The 10,339-nt window shown below is 42.1% G+C and overlaps 1 pseudogene; it reads left to right on the top strand.

Moving 5' to 3' along the window:
- Positions 1-5,133: 5,133 nt before the first annotated feature.
- LOC142856465 (uncharacterized) lies at positions 5,134-6,552 on the top strand (annotated as a pseudogene).
- Positions 6,553-10,339: the final 3,787 nt, after the last annotated feature.

Here is a 10,339-nt window from a genome sequence, read left to right as displayed (position 1 = left end):
CAGGCATCTGAGGGCCCACTTAAAAGCATCCTAGGCTACACTAAGGACCAGATTGTCTCCTGTGACTTTAACAGTGATGCCCACTCTTCCACCTTTGAGGCTGAGGCTGGCATTGCTCTCAATGACAACTTTGTAAAGCTCATTTCCTGGTATGACAATAAATTCGGCAACAACAAAGAGTGGTGGACCTCATGGCCTACATGGCCCCGAAGGAGTAAGAAGCCCGCCATGGACCACCCATCCCAGCAAGGACAAAGAGCAAGAGAAAGGCCCTCGGCTGCTGAGATAACTCAACCCTTACACTAAGCATCTCACTCACAGTTTCCATGCAGGACCCCAGAATAACAGGGGGGCCTGAGGGAGTCCTACTCTCTTGAGTATCATCAGTAAAGTTCACTGCACCCCTCCCCCCAAAAAAAAAGAAAATTTAATTTTCAATACTGCTGGCCTCTCAGTTATGTTTGGCAATCGTTTTGCCTACTACTAATCACCAACCTTCTTAATTTTCCTTAATGACTATGCAAATCTCACCCATACTGTTCAAGCCCTCTGCCTCTGCCCTGAATACTTATTCTTGGCAGCCTTTCAGCTGCCTGCTTTATCAGGAAATTAGCAACTCCCTTGTATGAACTCTCGTAATGTCCACATTGCCACCAGCACATTATGTCAATATGTCACCTTTTCCTGCTTCCTTTCCTCGCGTGTCAACAAAACACAGCATGCCACAGTTGGGAAGCTAATTATGGAGATGATGTTCAGCTGCTTTGTCACAGAAGCCCTTTGCAGTGTTTTATTAATTTATGTTGACTCTAACTATAATGCCATCCGTTGAGTGGACTCCCTTAGTTAGTGAATGCATTTGAACACTTTTCAACAATTCCTAAAACTAAAATTTGCATCTTACTATCTTCATTTTTCTAAATATTATTTCTGAAAGAGTAATTTGCTTCTATTATGTACAGGTCTTCTTTTTTAAAAAAAAATCTGTGCACTGGGTGTCAAAGACTGCTCTTTCCTGCCATTTCTCAGTGGTTATAATACAATGTAAAGGAGTCGGGTCTCTCTACTATTCGACTTCAGGCAATCAACTTGAGGTTATCAGGTTGGCGACAAAGGCCTTTAGTTGATGAGATATCTTATTGTCACATCATGTGCTGCAGGTACTGCCCAGCCTTGGAAATTGCACGGAAAAATGAGGTGAATTTCTACCCTTCAGTCAGGTTCCTCAAGAGTACTTCCACGGGATTCACTTAAAATCTGATTTCTAAGACTCCTTTATTGTTTCCTGTATATATATATATATATATATATATATATATATATATATATATATATATATATCATACGCTCTCTGGTGAAATCTGGTGTAGATGTGAACATATATGAGTGGTGATCCCCAGAAGGAATCAACTTCCACAAGACAAGTGGTTCTGCTGAGGGACCTTTAAGGAAGAACCTAGTGTTGATGCCATGTCTCAGACAAGTTATTAGAGACAAACAATCAAACTTTAATTCATTTTTGCATAATTATGCAAGTCAAGGCCTCAACTGGTCTAAAAAGCATGACACTTGTGTTCTCTGGTGTCCATATGTATTTACTGCCAAGCAGGACACTCAAAGCCTCAGTAGCTGCTGAGTCACACAGATCTGGATCCAATCCAGATTGTGTCACGCATTTTCTATATGACCTGATGACTTACAAGTCTTCTAGGTGAAGATTTTATATTCCATTCATGGAGAATCTTACGACCGATGGGCTCTTTGATTAAATTTCTATATTTTAGCTATTTTAATCCTTGCCACACCCTAATAACATGCATTATTATTATGTATTATGGTTTTTTTTAATGATGAGGACAGTGAGGCTTATGGGACTTAATTTTTTACTCCAAGTTGCCCAATTATTATGGCCCTATGACCCGATGGCCCTATGGGAATCCAGGCGAGAACCTGGAAGCAGGAACTGAAGCAGAAGCCATGGAGGGATGCTGCTTATTGGCTTGCTCCCCATGGCTTTGCTCCTTTCTTATAAAGCTCAGAACCACCCACCTATGGGTGGCACCGCACTTCCCAGACTGACCCCTCACCCCCCCCACACACACACATACCAATCATAATTTTTAAAATACTCCCAGCCACTTGTCTACAGGTCGGTCTAATGGAGGCAACCTTTTTTTTTTTTTTCAGTTGAGGTTCCCTCTCCCAGATGATCCTACTGTATTTCAAATTAACAAAGCAACCCTACCCAGCATGCCACAATTCCTTCCACACACCACCTGATTCCTGCATGGCCAGCTGCATCGATTCCACCTTACAAAGTCTGCGCCCCTTGATGGGTAATTCCATTTTCACAGAGCTTCCCTCTGATGATTGTTACCAATTTAATGGTAAAGCAACATCAAGGAGAGCATGGCCACGGCTCTTTCCTCACCCCTGCACAAAGCCAAATGGCAGTTCCTCTTCTGTGAGTTTTCTAAAACAGTGATCCCCATTGGCTTTCGTGGACCTTTGGACTCGGGCTCGTGGGCTCCAGTACAGCCTGGGTCTGGTCTGCCAGGTGCTCTAGTGACCGATGTCTTCAACGCAAGTCTGCTCACACCTGTGCTGCACCAGTGACGAGGCTGGACTATGCTGAGGGTGGCTGAGGAGTCCCCAGCCTGCAAGTTTGGGCCTTTCCTTTACATTGTATTTGCAGATAGAGGATCCTTCTAGCTTTGTGGTTGTGTTCTCTCCTAGGTGGGGCAAGTCTTTGTTCCCTTTAGAGTTCCACTCTGCTCCAGTGGGGAAGTCCAGTCATGGAAGGTTTTAGACCAGAAAATGTAACTGGCACGTTGAAGGTGGATTTTAGAGATTTTACCAAAGTTCGCACCAAAGTTCTCACTGAGAAATCGACTTGATTTGGTCCTGGCTTACAGGACCCAAAGCAAACTCCCACGTTTATGATCTATTGAATCTCAACAAAATGCTGCAAAATCATTTTTTAAAACAATATTTTTAGCTGTGGTGGTGCATGTCTTTACTCCCAGCACTCAGAGGTGGGCAGATCTCAGTGAGTTAGAGGCTAGCCTTGTCTATAAGAGCTAGTTCCAGGACAGTATTTTCCAACAAGAAATGATTCTGGGGCAATTTGGTATCCACATGTGAAAAAAACAAGTGCTGGTGACTATGAAACAGCACCAATAAAATTCACTCAGAATGCAACATTAAAAGTATGAAATGAGATGCGCAAATTCTAAGAAATAAACATGGGCACACGTCTTTCTGACTGGATCAGGCAAACCTTTGTGTTAGAACATTAAAGCCTAACAGCTCCATCACCATGAGCCAGCATGCTTCAGAGACACCGCCAAGGAGAGCAAGGCAAGAAGGCTAGAAGAAGAAAATACTGGCACGTTCATGTGCCTGATGAAGAACTCACATCCAAGACATACAAAGGACTACAAACACCAGCAAAATTGGTTAACCCAATTTAAAGCCAGAGAAGCAATTTATCTAGACCTCCTCTATGAGGTACATGAACGGCCAATAGGTCCATGGAGACCCCTGTGCTCCACATGTTAGGGGAATGCAGATGTGATCCACACACCATATCGAGTAAACCTGGTTTAGTTAAAAAAAAAAAGTGGGAAAAGGGGCTGGAGAGATGGCTCAGTAGTTAAGAGCATTGCCTGCTCTTCCAACATCTTGAATTCAATTCCAGATCCACATAATGTCTCACAACCATCTGTAATGAGGTCTGGTGCCCTCTTTTGGCAACAGAAAGAAGGGCTAGAGAGATAGGATAGCTCAGTGGTTAAAAGCATTGCCTGCTCTTACAAAGGTCCTTAGTTCGATGAGGTCAAGTGCAGACATATACACACAGACAGGGCCATAAATAGGCTGCGAAACATTTCAGAGAAATATCACCCTTCACAACAGGCACAAATAACGAAAAAGTTCTTGGAGTAACTCTGACCAACTAGAGCAATAGGGCCATAGGTAGGGCCATAGGGCCATAGGGCCATAGGTGGATTTAACTTGATTAAAAGAATCTGATTATTGTTTTCAATCTAACTTACAAAAGTCGCTCAGGTAGAAATAGATGTCTTCCTAGTTCAGACTTCCACAACTGCGGAATTTACAAAATTTAAAGACAGCTAATTTGCTGTGAATGTGGCCCTGTGTATTGTGTTAATTGTTCAGAAGAAACATTGGCCTCTATCCAGTGGAATACAATCACATCCTTCAAGCCTTCATTACTGCACTTGGATAAAAAGAGAATATAAAATCTCCTGGTATTACCAATATTCCCTAGGGGAAAGACACAATTTTCTCAGAGAGAATACCAGTTTTACCTGGGTAAATATGGCTAAATTATTGATCACTGCTACAGTTAGCATATAAATACTTGATCTCTAGCAAGTGGTATTAGACTGGATGATTTTAGAGATTTCAACATATAGAACCTAACTGGGGCTTTAGATCAATGTTAGCATGACTTTGAAGGTTTAACCTGTTCACTGGGCCCTTCTCCTTTCTGTTTGCTGTTATCCTGAGGGGAATAGCTACCTTCTTAACATCTTTCTACTACCATGTTTTCTATTACCAGAGGTTCAGAATCAGTAAAGCTAACACTTAAAACTGTGAATAGACATCCTGCTAGGTCAACTCCAAGGGAGATAGTTCTTCACAGCTATAGAACGTAGGTAAGTTTCTGTGCCAGGTACTAGGTTATTATATAAGTACTTTACCTTTCGTAATGTTTGAAATCCACAAAGGGTCGTTCTACACATGGACAGTTAAACTCACATAAATAGATGTTAGGTATGTATCTAACAAGATATCTAAACATTCCTAAACACTTGACTATGCATTCTTCTGGGCTATAATGGGTGTTTGTTTGTTTGTTTGTGTGTGTGTTTGTTCGCTTGCTTGCTGGTGTATATCATTGTCAGTATATCATTGAGTTCTTCCTGATAATTGAGAGGAATCCTTTTAATTCTAGCAGTTTAAAAAGGCATTTAGTTATGTCTTCATACAATAGGTTTGTCATATCTTTTTATTTTTTTTTCTTTTACTAAAATAGATTATGTTGTAGGGTGTGGAGAGGCTACAACGCCGAGCAGAGGAGGTAGGACCCCGAATTCCAGAAACAGCTGGGTGGGCACCATGGCCGGGATCACCACCATCGATGCGGTGAAGCTCAAGATCCAGGTTCTGCAGCAGCAGGCAGATGATGCGGTGGAGAGGGCCGAGCACCTCCAGCGGGAAGTGGAGGGAGAAAGGCAGCCCGGGAGCTGGCTGAAGCCAAGGTGGCCTCCTTGAACCGTAGGATCTAGCTGGTTGAAAGGAGCTGGACCGTGCTCAGGAGCGCCTTGCCACTGCTCTGCAGAAGCTAGAGGAAGCAGAAAAGGCTGCTGATGAGAGCGAGAGAGGTATGAAGGTGATTGAAAACCGAGCTCTAAAAGATGAAGAGAAGATGGAACTTCAGGAGATCCAGCTAAAGGAAGCAAAGCACATTGCCGAAGAGGCAGACAGGAAGTATGAAGAGGTGGCTCGTAAGTTGGTGATTATTGAAGGAGACAGGGATGAGCAGATCACACTGATGGACCAGAACCTGAAGTGTCTGAGTGCTGCTGAGGAAAAGTACTCTCAGAAAAAAGACAAGTATGAAGAGGAGATAAAGATTCTTACTGACAAACTCAAGGAGGCAGAGACCCGTGCCGAGTTTGCTGAAAGATCGGTAGCCAAACTGGAAAAGACCATTGATGACTTGGAAGATAAGCTGAAGTGCATCAAAGAGGAACACCTCTGTACACAAAGGATGCTGGACCAGATCCTGCTGGACCTGAACGAGATGTAGAGCACCCCCTAGTCCCCGCCCTGCCACCTCTCCTCCCTCTGACCCTGACTCCGCCTGAGGCCAGCCTGCCCGAAACTGACCTTGAAACAGAGGGCTGATCTTTTTAACTGAATGCTGCTTTCCCTCCTGCCACCCCTCTACCCTTCACGTCTTTTTCATAAAACTGTGTCAGAGTTCTCAGCTGGAGGGGCTGAGCACCTTTGGGAACAATATTTAAGGGAGTGTGAGCACAATGCATTTGTCTTCAGTGCACTTGGGATCTGCACATTGTGATTCCTTTTGTCTTAGTGACCATTGTAACATTCCAAGCGCTTCCACAGCTTGGAGCAGCAGCCCAGTTCCTTGTCACTGTTGGAAGGTGACATGCCGGCCTAATGGATACTGCTCTCTCCATAAAGGAGGAACACAGGACAGCCAGCAGAGCCCAGCAGGCTCCACTGTGGGACACCTCAGTTCTCTGCACCAAGTCCTAGCCAAACAACAAGGAATTCTAGGAAGTTAGCCAGAAACAAAAAACTCTTCCGGGCTGTGAAGGTTCCATCTTTGATATCTTTGAACAACTTAACCTTGTTTTTTTATGTTTTACTTTTTCCATCAGTCGTGACCAAATGAGCCGGTGAGGCGTCTGCGATGCCTCACCCCCAGGCCTTGTGCATGCCAGGCAAGCATGCTACTGCGCGGCCCCAGCCCCAGCCCCAGCCCCACTGGTCTCCCCTCCGCCCCTTCCTAACTGCTCACAGGAATCATGCTGCCCCTTAGTGTTCACCTGCCCCGAGGGAGAAAGAAAAGGAAGATTATTTAGCTTCTCTAGGGTGACTTGATGGGGGAGGGGGAGGGAAATGGGAGGCGGTGGCGGGGAGGAGGCAGAAATCCTTAATAAATAAATAAATTAAAAAAAAAAGAAAAGGAAGATTATGTTCGTGCCACTGATTTAGCCGTGTGGACGTAATCTCATTGCCTTTCCCGAAGCTGCTGTCTCTTAAAAGTGCCATCTCATTGTGTTTCGTATCAGCCAGTGCTGGAGGAATCTTGATTAGCTTATCTAAAAAAAAAAAAAAAATTAAATTTTATATTATTTTGAAATTTTGCTTTTGGGGACTTGGGTTATCTTGGTCAACCCATTGGCTGTGAGAATCCTTTGCGGTCTGTGGGCTGGCAGTGTGTCGATCTTTCGAGTGTCCCCGCCCAGTCACCGTGTTCAGGCAGTCTCTTCAAGGCCTGTTCTAGGTGGACATGCTGCAGCTTACTGGCTTGTTTGTACTCCTGTCCAGAGAGAACCCCATAGTGCAACTGTTTTGATACTGAATATCAACACGTGACATTTTGAAATAAAGAACCAGTCCTTCAACCCTCAAAAAAATAAAAAAAAAATAAAATAGATTATGTTCACATGCAATATATTCTCCTTACAGGTCCCTCTCCCTCCTCTCTTACCAGGCACTGTCCATTTTCTTCTCCATCTCTTGCCAGATAAGAACAGGCTTCCCAGAGACAGCAACTAATTAGGACAATGTAAAATACAGTAAGGTAAAACCATCACATAAAGTTGAACACTGCAACCCAACAGGAGAGAAGAAGTCCACAGAATGGTACAAGAATCAGAGATCCACTCAGCTTCACAGTCAGGAAGTCCCATAAAAATAGTAAGCAATAATATATACACAGAGGACCTGGTGCGGACTTGTGCAAGCCCAGGGCTTGCAGCTTCTGTTTCTATGAGCACATATGTGCCTTGCTTTATTGTTACAGAGAACCTTGTTTCCCGCTGTCCTTCAGGCCCTCTGACTCTTACAGTCTTTCTGTATTCTCTTTCACAGGATACAATGAGTTCTGAGGGGAAGAATTTGGTGGAAATCTCATTTAGACTCTCTGTGTGTAATGTCTGGTTGTGTGTCTCTGTATCTGTTCCTGAGAGGTTTCTGGGCTATATAGTTTCTGGTTCATGGCTACCCAAGCAGTGCTGAGTATGTATTCTTTCTCATAGAGTGTCTTGAATCAAATCAAAATATTTTTTCAGGCAGGACAGATTGTAGGCCAATGATTGTGTGACTGGATTGGTGTCCCCATTTCTTTTTTGGCATCCTGCCTAGTGCCTCCTCACATCATAAAGACTAGAATATAGGGGTGATGTCTCAGTGTTGACCCCAGCTTGGCTTCTCCAATATTCAATGAGCTGTGTGGGTACTGTCCTTGGAGATGGGCCCCCTCCTGGCTGTCAGTTTGCAGACAGCAACTTTTGTTGTAGCAAAAGTCTGTTTTTTTTTTTTTTTGTGGACTCCCATGGTGCTCCTTTAGCCAACAACACAATTAAATGCAGCCCTGTCCCACCACTGGAAACCTTGCCTGGCTACAAGAGATGGCCAGTAGAGACTCCATATCCCTCTTTGCTAGAAGTCCTCTTTAGGATTACCTTCACAGATTCCAGGAAGTTCCCACTGCACTAGGTTTCCATACCCCCGAAGGTTCCCCAAACCAAGCCATACATGCCCCACACTCTCTTGTTCCATTCTACCCTCTGATTCTTATTTCTTTTCCCACCTGTGTACCTATAAACTTTATTCTATTTCCCATTTCCAGGAAGATTCATCTGTACTTCCTGGATACCTTCTCTTTACCTAAACTCTCTGGGTCTTCAGATTATGGCTCAATTATCTTTTAGTTAATGACTAATAGTATCAAATATCTAGTCATGAAAGAATACAAATCAAATTTGTCTTTCCAGTTCTGGATTGTTTCATTCAGGATGATTTTGTTGGTTACATCCATTTGGCTGCAAATTTCATGATGTCATTTTTAACAGCTGATTAATATTGCGTTGTATAAATGTACCACATTTTCTTTATCCATTCTTCTGTTAGGGACATCAAGGTTGTTTCCAGTTTCTGGCTGTTATAAAGAAAGCTGGAATGAACATGGCTGAACAACTTGTGAATGAATGAAGCATCTTTGGATATATTCCCAAGAGTGACATGACTAGATCTTGAAGTAGAATGTTTTCCAAATTTGAGAAACAGTCATATTGATTTCCATAGTAACTATATAAAATTTGCAGTCCCACCAGAAATGGAGGAGGCATATTTTCACAAAATGATTCCATGTTGCTCTCAGCACATCCCCTATTTTGTGTCCAGTTATTTTCCAAACTGTATGTATTATTCATCAACACCTCCAAAACCTCTCAGTCTTTCCTCTAATCCATGTCATAGTCTTCCTGCCTTAGTATTACATATGTTGGTCTTTACAGTAAGCTACATTTACAGGCTAATAGTATATTACTATTATCATAAAGGTGTTGGTCAATCATAAACAGCATGTAGCTTTCTTTCCTTTCCAGTAATACCCTAAGTAATTAACAAATTCTTACTGTCTAGAATATCATCTTTTGTCTTCTGTACCTTGTATTCTATGGTAATACAGACATTATTAATGTTATTTAGTTGTTAAAACTCATACATCCCCATTACTTAATCTAATTCCCTGGTTTACAATGTTATATTTATATGCCATTTCAGAAAAATTATGCCTAAATTTTAATTCTGAATGTTGGTTTCACTTAGAAGAGCTTGATTGATTAAATGTTGTAATAAATCTATTTTTTATTTAAATCACCAAATGTGGTATCTGAGCCAGAAGAGGAATCATAAAGAAAAAAATCAATGTAATAAACCACATATATGGATTTAAAGACAAAAGTTACATAATTATATCAATAGTTGCAGAAAAAGCCTTTGACAAAATCTAAAATGTCTTCATGATGAAAGTCCTAGAGAATGTAGGAACAGAGGAGCACATCTTTATACAGTAAAATCCACATATATTTGAAACCCCCAGTTAACATCCTAAATGAAGAAAAGATAAAAGTAATTCCACTGAAGTTAGGGACAAAACAGAAATATTTGCTATCCCTGTTCCTTTCAATATTGCTCTTAAAAAACTACTTGAATCAAGAGACAAGACAGGAAAATTTAAATGAAAAATAGCAAAATAATAAGACAAACTATCTCTATCTGTGGATGTCATGATATTACACAAAAGGGATAAAAAGAATCATACCAGAAAACAACTAGAAATAAATGGCAAACAAATTCAGTAACTTAGAAGGATACAGAAATATCACAAATAAATACTTTCTATACACCACCAACAAAAACACATGTAGTGGGAGCTGTGGGCTGCGTTCCTGCCACCCAGCTCCCGGCCACCTGGCTAGCTTATGCCCCAAAATAACGACACACAAACTGTATTCATATAAACACTGCTTGGCCCATTTCTATTAATGTGTGTAGTGCCGTGAGGCAGTGGCTTACCAAGAGGATTCTAGTCTACGTCAATCCTGGGTCAGAGCTTCATTGCATCTGCTCTGGCAATGAGCTGCATGGTGTCTCTCTGAGGTGTCTTACCTCACTTCCTCTTCCTTCCAGCATTCTGTTCTGTTTACGTCACCCACTTATGTTCTAACCTATCAGGGCCAAGCAGTTTCTTTATTAAATTAACCAA

The sequence above is a fragment of the Microtus pennsylvanicus genome, chromosome 8 (assembly GCF_037038515.1).
Source record: "Microtus pennsylvanicus isolate mMicPen1 chromosome 8, mMicPen1.hap1, whole genome shotgun sequence".
In the NCBI taxonomy this organism is placed as follows: Eukaryota; Metazoa; Chordata; class Mammalia; order Rodentia; family Cricetidae; genus Microtus; species Microtus pennsylvanicus.
The sequence above is the reverse complement of the archived record's forward strand: the minus strand, read 5'-3'. Positions and strand labels throughout refer to the sequence as shown.